The following is a 14,986-nucleotide window of genomic DNA, read 5'->3' as shown; positions in this document are numbered from 1 at the left end:
ACCCTAAAGCTGCAGAGGAGGTAGCCAAGAAAGGGGAGAGAGAATAGTGTCCCCACTAGAGAGACAAGTGAGGAGGAGGCTCTTTTTCTCAAGACTCTTCATGCGCCCATCTTCCTCTCACTTCAACCTCTCTCTTCTTCTCTGGCTCACCTCTCCACCTCTAACCATCCTCCCTTTTCTTGCTGCTCTGTGCTCTGGAGCAGGTTGGTAATTGTCACACACAGCAGCACTATTTTCCATTAACTTAAGTATGTACAAGGAGCTAATATCTAACTCAACTAGATGTGGATTTAGTTGTGATTCAAGCTCCATCACAGGCAGAGAAGGGACCCTTCGGTACCGCGGTGAAGTACAGGATATTTACAGAAATTTAAGAGAATTCACGTATTTCCAGATTTTTTTAAACCGTCTCCAAAGGAAATTCAGAACCCACACCCGTCTACCGCCAACCCCTTCTATTCCCCAAGAATGTCAGAGTATCCATAAACAAAATCAGAGGGTACAGTAAGGTCTCTAATCAAGGCAATCAGTGCTGTTTTCAGAGGTGTACAGCACAGCAGCAGCGCTGGTCTCATCTTTGTCTGTGCTTTAATTACTTGCTTTTGCATTTTGATGGAGGGGGGTGACGGGGGTGATTGTGCCTTATCACCTATCTCCAAGGATAAAAGACTACCCAATTACTTTGTTTGGATGCTAATGATTGCATTTCATTAGTAGCCGCTCTTAGCCCTCCTCACCCAGTAAATGAATGAATATGCTGTAATTTCAATAATTGGAATTATGAAAATTGCTTTTAAAAGACGGCACGGGTATCATCAGCTTTCCACTGTGACATAATGCCATTTTAATTTCTATAATAGTTTTAATTGTCAGTGGCCCCGCTGTGCATTAATCATTTAATTGTATTGTCTTTTTCTGCTGCAAACACCTACACCCCCTGCACACCCACACACTTTCCCGCCCCAGCTTTCAAAATACAAATCACAATCAGCCACTATCATCTTGAGAGTGAAGAGAGACAGTGAAAACAAAACCAAGTTAGAGGCGTAATTCGAAGTTCTGAGATGGTGCTGCATAGTTTTTCTTTGTTAGAGGTTCTTGCTGAGGTTTTAATACAGAATTCGGAGGAACTGTGACCTTGGATTTCGCTGGCATTTTGGTCACGTGCTTAATCAAAAAAACAGTCAATAGAAGCTGGTTAATAAAAAAAGAAATGAAAAGTTTATTTTAGTCTAATGCGGCAAGTCTTAATAGTGTTCAATGCAGGTATTATTCCAATCTACTGAGGTATAAAAATAAACATGTTCCTTCTCTACATGAGAGAGAATGGTTTTCTTTGGTTACATAAAGTTGGTCTTCAGTCTGTTTTTCTGTTTCTTTGCTCTGATGGCAGCCTATATTTTAAAACCTGGACATTATTTGTCTATGAATACATAGAAAGGGCAAAGGTCAAGGACATTTATACAGCCCTCTGCTCACAAGAACAGTTTCTTTGTGGCTACACTGACCTCCTGCTGAGAGCTTTCTGTAATGTTTTATTTGCTCTTTTAAGAAACATCAAGGAAGTCAGTGAAATACAGCATATTTTGCTTTTACATTTATGACAATGAACAGTATTCTTATGATTAATAATAATTACAGAGGTTTCTTTTGCACTTTGCTATATACTTACAAAACAAGACAAACAAAAAAGAGCAATATCGAAACAATTGTAAGAAATTTTCCAAATAAAAAAAAAAAATATATATATATATATATATATACATATAGCTTATTCTATCCCCTCTTGTATGTTTGTTTGATTTGATTTTGCAGCAATCACACGCTGTGAGGCACAAAGAATTTCGGCAGACAATTATAATGTTAAACCACAAAAGCCTGTAATGCAGCACTCCAATTAAACGTGTAAAATAAAATAAAAACTCAACATGTGAGTTTGATCCATGTGGAGCTGTTGGCCAAGCTGTGCAGCAGCAGCAACATGAGAGGATAAAGTCTGACTGACAGCCTTGAGAAGCTCTCCACCGTCTCCTCCATCTCTCCTCGAGAGGGAGGAGGTCAAGTGTACCCCCTCAAACAAACACACTTGGATGCCCATGCAGAACACCTTGCCAAGCGTTTTAGCCACAGCTATTTTTCTTAAACTCATGTCATCAAGAGCACCGGAGGCATCTCTCAAGCTTGAACTTCAGGGGGCAAACGTGGGCCGACGGCAGGGCAGGGAAATACATCAGTGTTAGGAGGATCAGGAAACATGCTCCCCCATGAATACATTTACTGCCTCAACATCCAAATGTTTCTTAGTGTGTTTTAAAATAAAGAAAAAAATACTCTGCTAGGATATCACCAAGGTCTATTTTGGTATTTGTTGTTGTTGAAAGAAATGGAGGAGAGCACAGAAGAAAACTGTGCACTAAAACCAAAAGCATCTAGTAGATGTCAGTTGGCAAATTAGTGGTTTATTACTCCTGCGCTGCTGCACCTGTACAATCTAAGGCAGTGCAATATAACAAACCTGCTGTAACACCTAGTTTAGGAAGCATCTAATGTGTATTTTTAATCAGTCAATTGTGTAACTACCAATAACTGTGACCTCAGTGCTTAAAGATTTAATAAACAGACTTTGTTATATTGGATTGCATTAGTGTACCTAATGTGACTGCAGTATGTACAGTACTTATATGAGATGACAGAAAAACCTGACGTCAGACAGACATGATATTCTCTGAATTGGTAATTTATCACATAAACTCCAGGTGAATAGATTTTTTTTTTGGCCTTAAATCATTAATTTATGGATTTGTTATGCACCAGTTTACCATACCTTTTGTCATATTTTTATAGCATGTACAAAAAGCAATCTTTATAACATTCTTAAGTCTGCATCTGAATTTAGATCCAAACTAAAAGGCAATCACGTCTTCTTTAGTCTACAGTCTACATTCCCACAGGGATTTAGCGAAACTACAAATTTAAAAGGCTATCATGCAACAAAACAATAAACTCACTAAAATGTTACAACGCTGTATTTAAAATCTCTGTTTATCTCATAAGAAATAAAAAATAAAAGAAGTTTAAAGCTAATGTTGTCCATGTAACATAAAGTTGGATTTTAAGGTCAGGTTGCTCTTCTTCAATCATTTTGACAATTAGCCACAAATGTACTCTGGCTGCATCTGTCCCCGGAGCACTGAGTTTGTTTCTAGTTGTATCTTCTGGTGCTTTAATCCTGCTGCTAAAATTGACAGCCATTAAAGTTGTTGAGGAATCATCTCTTAGATTCAGCGCAGTGCCACTCTGAAGGTTTTTATAGGGACTGATGTGACCAGGACCAGGATCTGTCACTCACAACATGCCAAGAAGGACACAGAGAGAAAAATGTCTGTGTGATGCAGACAGAATGTGGGGAGGTAAAAAAAAAAAAAAAAGGGCGAGAGCGAGCAGAAGACAGGAAAGTACACTTGACTGAGGAGAGGATTTACAAAAGACTTGCCTTTGGTGAGTTTGAATTATATGACACTGTGGAAGGGCCAGATACTCTTGATCTGGGGCTTGCTTTTCACCCAACATTTTTTTTTTTTTTTTTGCAAAAGAAAAAGGCCGTGACATTTTGGCAACTTGTTAACACTGTCTTCAGGGCAAAGGGTCAAGAGGTCTCTTAACATACTGTGAACAAAGATGGAGATACTGTTTTCTATGACTGTCTAAGGAACAAGACCTTGATGACGGGCTTTTTATATTGCATCAATGGCACCTCGATGAATGCCTGGTCTGTGACCAGTTCCTACACCATTGTGCCACCTTCTGGAATAAGTGGGAAAGTCTCCCAAGGACAGGGAGGAATAAGAATAACTTTCATTTATGCATTTATTGATTTATTTAGCTGCATGGATTATACATTTGGGTGCTTTCTTACTGCTTATTGCAACTTCAATAGTCCACTGCACATCAAATAGCCTATAAAATATTAATTTTTCCTTCTTATAGTTTCAAATGTCTAACGCTTCCTTTTACAAGCAAATAGTTTACTAATGAATTTCTATGAAGCTTTCTAGAAAGAACTGGTATTAATTATGTGTAAAATAGTGGTGCTCCATAATGGTAATTGGACCACTTATAATTAATGAATCCCAATGAATTGCTAGATTAACCACTTTCAGTCAGTGCACAGCAGGTTAGTTGAACATGCAAATATTAATAATGTACCCAAAGACCCACATACAATTAAATGTATATGAAAAGTAAAGTTTCTATAAAATAAATTAATGTTGAATTATTATTTAATTTGGGTGAGAAGGTCACCAAATTACAGCAAACCTTTATTAAAGAATAAACTGGAAATTGCTACTAAAATCATTAAAAGTTGTGTTGAATATTAATTACAAGTGTTAGTAGATTTTAATAGTTTCACATATTTATGAAATAAAACTTCTATTTGGGGTTTTGTTTTGCGCAGTATGTGTGTGGGCACCCGTGACAGCGTGTGTGCATAGATATAGAGTTTGTGTATTTGGAGTTGTGGGGGCTGGGGGACCAAAGGAGAAGATTGGGGAGTGATTCAATCGCTACACAAATGGATTTGGCTAATAGAGGGAGCCTCTGATCCTGACTGGTGCACAGCTGGAGCTCCCCTAATTGGAGAGGGTGAAGAGTGGAGAAGAGAGTGGAGAGAAAAGAGAAAGAGAGAATATGGCCCCAGAGAAAATGCACCTCTGCTGCAACACTATTGACTCGACAAGGAGCATGCCAAACGCTAATACTGGTGAAAAAGGACACACGTCTGGGAAGAGCAAGTCATGCGGAGGCTCATCTTAGCTCAATGTTCATGTTCTCACCTTGAAAGGCAGCTCAGTAAATCTTTGTGTAATCATTCTCAGTGTTTTAAATATCTAGTGAGGGGTACCATATGAGCAGAAAGTGGCCTGCTCTCTAACCCACTTCACATCAGCAAGGACCATTAGAGAAATAACTCAGGCTGATAGGTGAAAACAGGAGCCTTATAATCATTTAGCTGCACTGAGTACTTACCACTTTTTGTCAGTGAATTGCATTCATTGTTAAAATAAATCAAAATACCGCACATGATGCGCTGTTATTGATGACCTTCCTTTTTATTGGACCGGCTCTGAGATGGTTGAAAGTAACGTGTCAGGCGAGTTCAAGTAAGTATGAAATGAATTCTTTAAAATTCTCCAATAGATTGAAAGAATTGAAAATAACTGGGATGAAGATCTCCCATCACTGCTCTCTTTATGCACGTGAATAGATGAGTGCAAGCAAAGCATCCAAGCAGAGAGCAAGGTTAAACATTCTGACGGCTATTACAGCTGCTGTCCAGCTGTGAAAGATGGTTAGAGTCCATCATCCATGAGATTCACTAATGTTAGTCTAGTAACGAAAAACGAAAAACTAAACAAAAACAAGACAAAACTAAGAGAAACCTGCAGCGTTAAACATGATAAAACACTGGTTATTGTATCAGATATCAAAATATTTAACATTCAACTTTAGATTTCCCCTTTAAATCTTATGGTTCTAGTTTAAGGATGGCATGCATATGACTGGTATTCAACTTTCCTCTGGGTTCTCCAACTTAAACACCTCTCTGCTTTAAGCTGAAAAACAATTAGAAGCTCCTTCCATGTTCATGTGGAAGAGTTCTGGAGGAGCAGGATGAACAAGACTACACTCTCTGTAGGATGAGCAACCAGATGACATCTGAACAGAAGGTCTCCTACAGATGACATCATCTAGAGTTTCTCAGCAAGAAGCAGGGAGATGTTTAGCAAGAAAAAGTATGTGAACCTTTTGAAATTGTGTGGTTTTCTGCATTAGCTTATCATAAACACGATCTGATCTTCATTTAAGTCATGATTATTAACAAATATGACGTGCCTAAAATAATACAAAATGTATGTTATTGAGAACAACCATATAAACCCTATAGCACTAGTGGAAAAACTATGTGAACCCTTGCAATTAATTACTGGTTGACCCCTGGTTTTCTTAACAAGACTCCGGGAATGCTAGCACCTGACTCTAGGTCATTATTCCAAGGGTTCACATACTTTTTCCACTAGCACCATGAGGTTTTCATAGTTGTTCTCAATATAGACGTGAAAGATCCAAATTATTTTGTATTATTTTAAGCACATCTAATGTGTTAATAATTTTGATTTAGATGAAGATCAGATCCCCTTTTTGTGCAGAAAACCACAGAATTGCCACTGTCCCTAGACCAGAACCAAAGTTGAAAATTGGTGAAGTTGCCCTTTAAGGATAAAGTTTTTATAGTTATTTTTTTTAAATCTCAATCCAGCAACAACTCATAAAAACATTTCTGATCTTAAGGTCGGTTAGGTTTAGGCACAAAAACAACTCCGGATTAGGGACAGATCATTATGATCATCAAAACTAAAATTGCTAACAAATCTCATACATACAACTTTTACACGTCATTTTCTGAAACAGCTGCTAAAACTTCTTGGACAGAACTTTTTTTATTTAGAGTGTGTATTTTTGAGCATCTGAACAAAAATGTAAGATTGTGAGTTTTTATGCAAGTGCAAATGTGAGATGGAAATTTTGTGAAAGAAGACTGGATATCTGTAAAAGCGTCTAAATGTACTCTCACTCAGTCACAATCACTTCCTCTGTTTGACTTGCTAATCCATTTTAGGCAACAGGAGACTAGATTTAGGTTAAGGTTCATTGCCAGGAGATGAATGTAAGACAGTGTAATGCCCTCTGAAGTGATGAAAAAATTAAAGTGTGTGTGAGAGAGAGCGAGAGACAGACCGTGAGAGAGCTCTTGTGTGTGTTCTAAAAGCAGGGGGTCTCTTCAAATCACCCAAAACACAAAGAGCTGCTCAGCGTGAACTCACCAGGGGGGCTCTTATGAAACCCATCAGCTCACAGGGAGAGGGCAGAGGAAAGACCTATAGGAAATAACTTGTAAAAGGAGTACACGTACATCTTCAAATCCTACCTGGCACCCCCGCTGCATATGACAAAACAGAAAAAAGGACCTTTAAATATGGACAAAGCTGCTAAAAAATACTGATGCACTGTTCTGTCCATGCTAACAATAAAGAAAACAAAACTGTGATGCAAAAATGAACCGCACAGGTTCAGAAATCGACTTCTAGGATCATATGAAGGAGAAGACCTGCTCCCCATGAAGCCCATTCGACAATCCACAACCTACAATCAACATATTAGTGTCTAAACACAGATACTGTGAGATCTTGTGGGGACACTCACACACGTAGACAGGACAGCAGACCCTCCCACCATGTCTCCATTGTAGAAGCCATTGTAACAGTTTTGTCTGAGCCATTTGGGCTGGTTTAGGGATGTAGACCCCCAGCAGCTGAGGCTTTGTCCTCGTGTCACAAAGGTCGCTGGGATTGTGTTCCCAGCTAATTCCCTCTTTCAGGGACTGCAGATCAGAGTCTATAATGATCTGGGCGGCCTGGAACAGGGATTACTGCTGCTGCCTCTGTCATCAACAGGCTTGTGTATGTGTGTGTGTGTGTGTGTGTGTGTGTGTGTGTGTGTGTGTGTGTGTGTGTGGGTTGAGAAAGAGGGATGGAGATAGAGAGAAATGACATCTTAAGATGAAACACTGTCGCTACTCCTTAACAACAGGAATCAGTTGAGTCCCCCCCAACACACACACACACACACACACACACACACACACACACACACACCTCACAGAAATAGATCCACCCTCCCACACACACACACACACACACACACACACACACACACACACACACACACACACACACACACACACACACACACACACACACACGCTGTGAGTTTTCCACCTCATTTCACTCAATCTAGCTTAGGCAAACATAATTAGCACAGACAGAGAAGTCAGTGAAGGGAAAGTAATGGCTTCTTGTGTTTTGACTGACCTCCGTTGTCATTATATGATTAACAAATTACACAGTACTGTCTGGAAACTGTGCATCGCAAGACCACTAAGATCATCCTACAGTGATTAGTATGATATTTAAATGTATAAACATGTAGAATAACTCCTGTTTGTGTAGAAACATGACAGTGTTTTTAATAGTTTTCATGTTTAAGAATATTTAGTACAGTTCACCACTCCTGAACTACAAGCAGTCATCAATTTTATTTTTAACCTATTTTCTCTCTGGACATTTGTAAGCATTTGACTCTGATGTCATTTTATATTAGAGGTTAAATGTTTAGTCAATTACTCATGTAGTCAACAGGAAATTACCAGCTTTAACTGATTCTGGACTTTTTTAGGTCACTTATTTTCAAAAGTTTCAATAGTTCAAAATATTCAATATATCAGATAATAGGAAAAATCAAGGTTTCAGTTCTTTGTAATCTAAATTACCTCAAAGCTAGCTTGGGATTTTTTAGCAGCTAACATCATCAGCTACAATAATAACACCGCCCTGTTCACCACAACTTGGTTTTAATGTTGTGGTGGATATGGCTCCGCACCTTTCAGCTTTACATTTTCCCCATGTCGACATCTGTCCACCTGCCATTCGATGCATTGACCTAAACATAAATAACTGCAATAAAAGTGTATCAGCAGATAATAAATGCATTAATAAGTACACTGTTGTCATATAATGTGGCCAGTGCTATTACAATTGAGTGTTTATCTATAATTATGTTCTAATTCACTGGTAAACTGAGGATATTTTACATTATGAACATCATAAATTAGACCACAATGAACAATAAATAAAATATAAAAGTCACTGCTTCCTTCCTCTAGACTTTATGTCTCCGTCACTGAGATCATAAGCAGAGAGCCTGTACTTAAATCTATGGCTTATTGCAACCAGGGCATATCAATTACTTCCAGGAAACAAAAAGCTAGCATGCACAATTGAATTAATATATTTCAGCATTGTTGTTCATGTATTGAATGCCTGCCAGACACACTTCCAGGAAATAGGAATCCAAGCAGAGTAATGAGATATGTGTGTTCTCAAGACGAGAGACATCTACATCCTAAATGAAGAGCACTCGCACACATGCTGAAGCCGGAGCAACCTACTCTTTCTAAAGCCATCCACCACTTTACAAAGAGTACTTTCAACAAGGCAACTGAAAACAAAACTTGTTTGCTTTCCTTCATCCCACTTTTAATTTTCTGCTCTCATTTGGTTCTGTAGGCATCTTTCCATATTTTGTTCTCTTTCTTCTTTCCCCCCAGTGAAAGGGACTTTCATTGAAATTCATGCTCTCAAGGACCGGCACAAATACAAGGCCAGAAGATAATAGGCCGACCTATTTACCCTGCAGTTTTATTTATCTTCTTTTCCCCCCTGCTTCCCTCCGCCTTCCTCGTCTTTGGATTGATCACGGTTGCTGTAAGATGACAGCTGTCTCCTGTGCATTAGCATTGCAAATGAATTGGAAGAAAAAGAAGTGGAGGTTCAGCGTGTTGGAGCACAGGCCTACGGTCTGGACTGGGAGAGAGCGGATCAGCATCGCCATCGTGCACTGCCAGGACACTGCAGGACAAGCAGCAGCGCACAGTGGGACAGTATCATCTTTATCTTTGTCAAAATATGTTCAAGATAGCACTGATTAGATTTGTAATATTGACGACTGACCACATTTAAAACTGTGGTAATCATTTGTAGGAAATACTGTCAGGAATAACAGTGGGCGATCTGGAAAAATCTAACAGTAATAAAATACAATTACTATAATCATGCAATTATTTGCTGGGTTGTACAGATACAGTGAGTATCATGTGTACTAACTTTTACATCTTCAGCCACAATCATTTTTTGCGACAGCTGAAAAAAGAAATAAATGGTCGTCTACATTTTAAATTAGGCGCTTACTACTGCCTCCTCTCCTTAAGACACTGTTTCTTGGTAGCAATGCACAGAAGTTTTGTGCAGCATTTTTTTAGGTTCATGCAATGGTCAATCAATACAGCATTATTGATTTCTATTCATAAAAATCCAATGCTGGAAGGACAAGCCAACGAGTTTGGAGAGAAAATGCATTTACTTTACCAACGTGACAGCAAATTAAACGCGTCTTTTGTGCAGTCATGTATGTTGGTACCCAAGGACAAATCCTATTAATATCACTTCTGCATGGAGGCAGTACAGGTAGGTGATTGTTCCAAACCCCTGCAAAGAAGTATTGTCATGGTAACCAGCGAGCACTTCAGACAAAGCTGAATGTATTCTCACACAGTGACAACTCAAACACACACATGCACATGAATATATAAGCGGACGAGCAAAAATCACAGAGAAAGAGACAAAGGTGGTGTTGTTGAGACTGGCTGAAAGGCTGAAAGTTTACACAACTGATAATTCAGCACAGATGTTTGATTATTTCAGCTCTGATCTCAGTCATACAGTAATGAAGACACTACATACACTAATTAGTATTGTTTATACTTTACTTTAGTATATGCATTTTATGCTACTTCTACTTTACTATATTTCAGAAGCAAATCCATTTAAATACTGTTTAGTTACTTACAAAGAACGTCATGCTGCTGATCATCTTCAGGTGAGTTTACCTTACTGCACATCTCCCACAGGTTTTGGCTTGAGACACCAAAAGTCCTGGAAAGCCTTGTGCTCCCACCTGCGCCTACAGGCGTCTTGCTCTTCACCCCTTTTGCAAACACTGGTCCATCAGTGTCTGACATTATGAGAACAATCTGTCCTGATTATACATGCATACTTTTATTAAAGTGCAACTTTAATGCAGGACATTTACTTCTGGCGTGTTTTTCTATTGGATTCATTTTTATGGAATGAAGGATTTGAGCATCACTTCCATGACTGTGAATCAGTTACCTGAGAAAAATCAGTGATGTAGCTTCTCTGGTCGGGATCACCTCAGATTTCACAGGGCTAAAGAGACACACAGAAAAAGGACAAGTAAAGTGTCTGTGTCCTTTACAAAGCGTTAGAGTGGCCATCCTCCCACCGTCAGTCCCTTACACAGGACCACTCATTCTTCTCTTTTTTTTGTCTCAAGAAGACACCTCACTTGAGAAACCACTGAGGCTGCTTTTTAAAGGTCCCTGTATGACAGGGTGACAGAGGACACCACTCTCTGCCTTTTCTCTCATTTGGAAAGACCGAGTTAAATTGAAAAGGGGGTCCTCAGCTGCCTCCCTGAAGACCCTCGCTACCCCTGCTCCTCTCACCCCAACACCTCCCCACCATCCCTGCCACAGCCTGGGTGGACTCCCCTGGTCGGTTCTCAGACCTCCCCTGTCTGTGTGATACCAGCGGTATTGTGAGAGGCTGACAAAGAACAGGAAGCCCGGGGGTCGGCAGGGCAGGACTGAAGGTCAGCTCAATCAGTCTCTGTATGATGGATGCAGCACGGGGGCCGGGGCGCCTCAGAATGCACCAAACAAGATGGACAAATGTATGGTCCTCTATCCTGATCTGTCTGCAGCTCCTATTTTATTACCCTCTTTATGTCTCCCTCTTGGACATATACAGCTCAAATACTGTCCCTCAGTCTCTTCGCAGTTCCACCAATCTTTGTTAGAAGCCAGAACAGATTCAAAGTAGAAGAATGATTAGATGAAGATGAAGGAGTTGGGCAGTTGACCTGTTTTATAACTTATTAGTATAAGAGAATATCAAGCTTCAATCTCATCAGCTCACTGCCCAGTGTCTATACATCAAACTCCAATTGTTGAACAGGATTTCTTTAACCCACAAGAACCCAGACCCATTTTTACTGAATAAAATAATCATTATTATTATTATTATTATTATTATTATTATTATTATTATTATTATTAAGTGGAAAACCAATCAAATAAAAAGTAAAGCCAGAAGAAAACATCAGTGTGGCAGGAGAGAGAGACAGAATTATGACTTCTGATATTACAGGAGTCTCAGCACTGTGTCAGTGGGTGGGACGACTGGAGGTGGTGGGGTCTAGTGTCGTCATGGAGACTCCTGTGTGTGGGAAGCAGTCCAAACATGACGGGGCTGAGTTTACTGACTCAAGGTGACTGGGCCAAGGGCACGACGGTACACAACGGGGGGACAATAGCTGCTCCATTAGCGCTAATGGGGGACACATGTAACAAGATTAGGGAGAGGACAACTAGGGGGGACCACATGGGGAGATGCTACACCAGTCCCATCACCCAATCCCTCCCTGAGCTGTCCCACTCCATCAAACCTGCACAAAACCAGTAGACTGCTGCAGGGGGAAGGACGCCTGCCCACCATGATGTTTTTAACCTGGAGAAAGTGTGTGTGTTGCCTACGGAGTGAAAATCATGAAATGCCTAAACTTTAATGTATAATTTTACCTTATACTGAATAAACAGCATCTAAATCCACCAAGTTAAGTGTGAGTGTAAATAAAGATCAGTACCAGGATCTCCAGGGTGGAGAGGGTTAAAATGTTAATGTAAGAGTTTAGTAAAAACAAATTTGGCTCCAACAGCTTCATCTTCACATCACCACCTCTCTCACCTTCCTAACAGCGATGTAAATCAAACGGAAATAAATCTGAGACAGAGGTCACCGAATCTCCGTCTTCTGTGACTGTGACCCGCCCCTCCATCACTCTCGGCTCATCCCCACTTTTCCGTCTCCCCCTCCTGCAAATTCCTGCACTCTGCCCAAGACGCCCAGTCAATTAATAAGACATTGTCTCCTCCCCTTGGAGCCTGTGCACAAGAGGCCACCCAGGAGCCAGCAGGCCTTCCCTCTAAAGCTGCTTCACTGGTGGCCCCCAGGAATGCCAGTCGCTTTGGGAACAGGCAGAACAGGGAGTATGGAAAGTAAGTGGAGGGGGGGGCAGACTGGGAAACTGGATAATAGAAACAGCCCCATCATGCTCATGTGCTGGGGCAAACCAGTCAAAAATTGGAGGGCAACAAAAGGAAATGCGTTCCACTCCCAAGGATCGGAGGCACTTCACCCCTCAAATCCAGCCTAACTCAGCCCTGTGAAACACACCAGCGCATAGACGCACACATGCACACACTGGCCATGCTTGACAAAACTGCAATTACTTACATTCACTTTCTGCTGGCTTTCAATAAACTGGCACTAATCTTAACCAGCGAGCCTAAAAATGACGATGACACCTCACTGAAACATCTGCACAGGACTAGAGGGATGCAGAGAGTTGTTCTAGGAGTTGAAGGGCTTCAGATACTGACAATTTAAACAACATCCCCAGTTTTAGTTCTCTACTTTGCACTTTAACTCGCCCATATTTGATAATGTGACAGCTTTAGGTGCTGGCTACTTACACAATTTAATAAATAGACAGATTATCATAGATTAAGCTAACAGCGAGCAGAAGTATACAAACCTAAAACTCAAGTAAATGTGCAAATAATTCACTACAAGAAGATGCACCACTTTAAAATCCTTACTCAAGTTTAAGTACAAATGCATGCACTAAAATTGACTTTAACTAAAACAAGTACAAGAACTCCACTGTGAAAGCAAAGCATTTAAAACACTGTTGAATTTAATGTGACTGACAAGACTACTGTACAAGTCTAGTCCTATTTGTTTGACATTTACATCATAAATAATGTTTCTGCAGATATCTGAAATGCTTAATTAATGAACAACCCTGAACCTGATTTAAAAAAAACATAATTCAACATCAGTTTAATTTATTCCACTCAGACATTTAGCCTTTAGAAGCAATACAGCAAATGCTGGAGGCTCAAAACCAGAGACACCACGATTCAAACATTCCTACATCTGTGGTGTCAACTGCAAACAAACCCTCAAAGGTGGAAAATAGTCTAGTAATTAATAAAAGCATTTAGGGTCAAACATTTTTGTTTTATTATTCCGTTTATCCCTAATCCAGTATCATTTGTTAGGTGTGTTTTGGTGTTAATACTCACGGACTGTTTGCAGGATCCAGACGCAGAAACACGTGTAGGAAGGTTTTAATCCCAGGAGGCTCACAGGTAACCAGCAGACAGACAGGTAACAACAGCACACGACAGCGTGGAAACGGAACAGGTGTGTGAGTGGGCGGGGACAATCAGGTGACCAGGAACGAGGTGGGGCAGCACCTGGTGGTTGGACTGAGAATTACAGGAGACAGGCACAAACGTTGAAGTCAACAGTGTCACTGGTCATGGATGGATTTTAAGATGCAGACGGGGAAAGGGACACCAACCCTCTACCAGCCGGGTTTCTTTCTATTTGTTTTAGTGTTTTACAGTTTTTAGTCTGATTTAAGTTGTGTTTGTGCCAAACCATGTCTGTTAATAGTCAAACTCTGTATGATTTTGTATCTGTTTGAGGACAGTTTGTGTCCGTTGACTATTTTATGTCTGTTATTGGTCATTATTCATTTGGCTTGTCCCATGGTTTTAAGTGTGACACCCACCCCTCAGGATGACTAGATCACATTGTCGGTGCTGTGCTGAGTTGCTTCAATTGAAAATGAAAATATTTCCTTCCTCTGCAAATAGCCACCTTTTTTCACACTTACTAAGTTTTTTTTTTATTAACTGGAAAACCATCAACAATCATCAGACATATGATCATGAGACATGAGATTTTCAATTTCACAGAAAGTATAGTGGTATTTAAATGCTAGGAGTATCAAATCATATTTTAGTCAACAGTTTGAGTTTTCATTATGACTTTTTCTAGTTTACACCTACACAGTCTAATGCAATCATAGTCGAGTCGTGTGGTGTGCATTGTGAGTTGTTTCTAATTTTTTGGCTCCTTCATTTACGTGACTTCATTGCAGAGCTGCTGTGTTGGATTGCATTGAATTTTAGATATATAAGCGTACTTAATAAAATGGCTGGTGAGTGTGTGTAGGTTTCTTTTTCAGTCTGTATTAAAACATTTTAAAATGTTTGTCTGTGTGTGAGTGTATTTCTGTCTTTCTTGATGTATTAGCCAATAGCCTCCATCTACAACTCTCCAAGATGAATTTTAGAGTGCAGACCCTCTACTTG

This window comes from Anabas testudineus, chromosome 22 (genome assembly GCF_900324465.2).
Source record: "Anabas testudineus chromosome 22, fAnaTes1.2, whole genome shotgun sequence".
In the NCBI taxonomy this organism is placed as follows: Eukaryota; Metazoa; Chordata; class Actinopteri; order Anabantiformes; family Anabantidae; genus Anabas; species Anabas testudineus.
Note: the sequence above shows the minus strand (reverse complement) of the source record.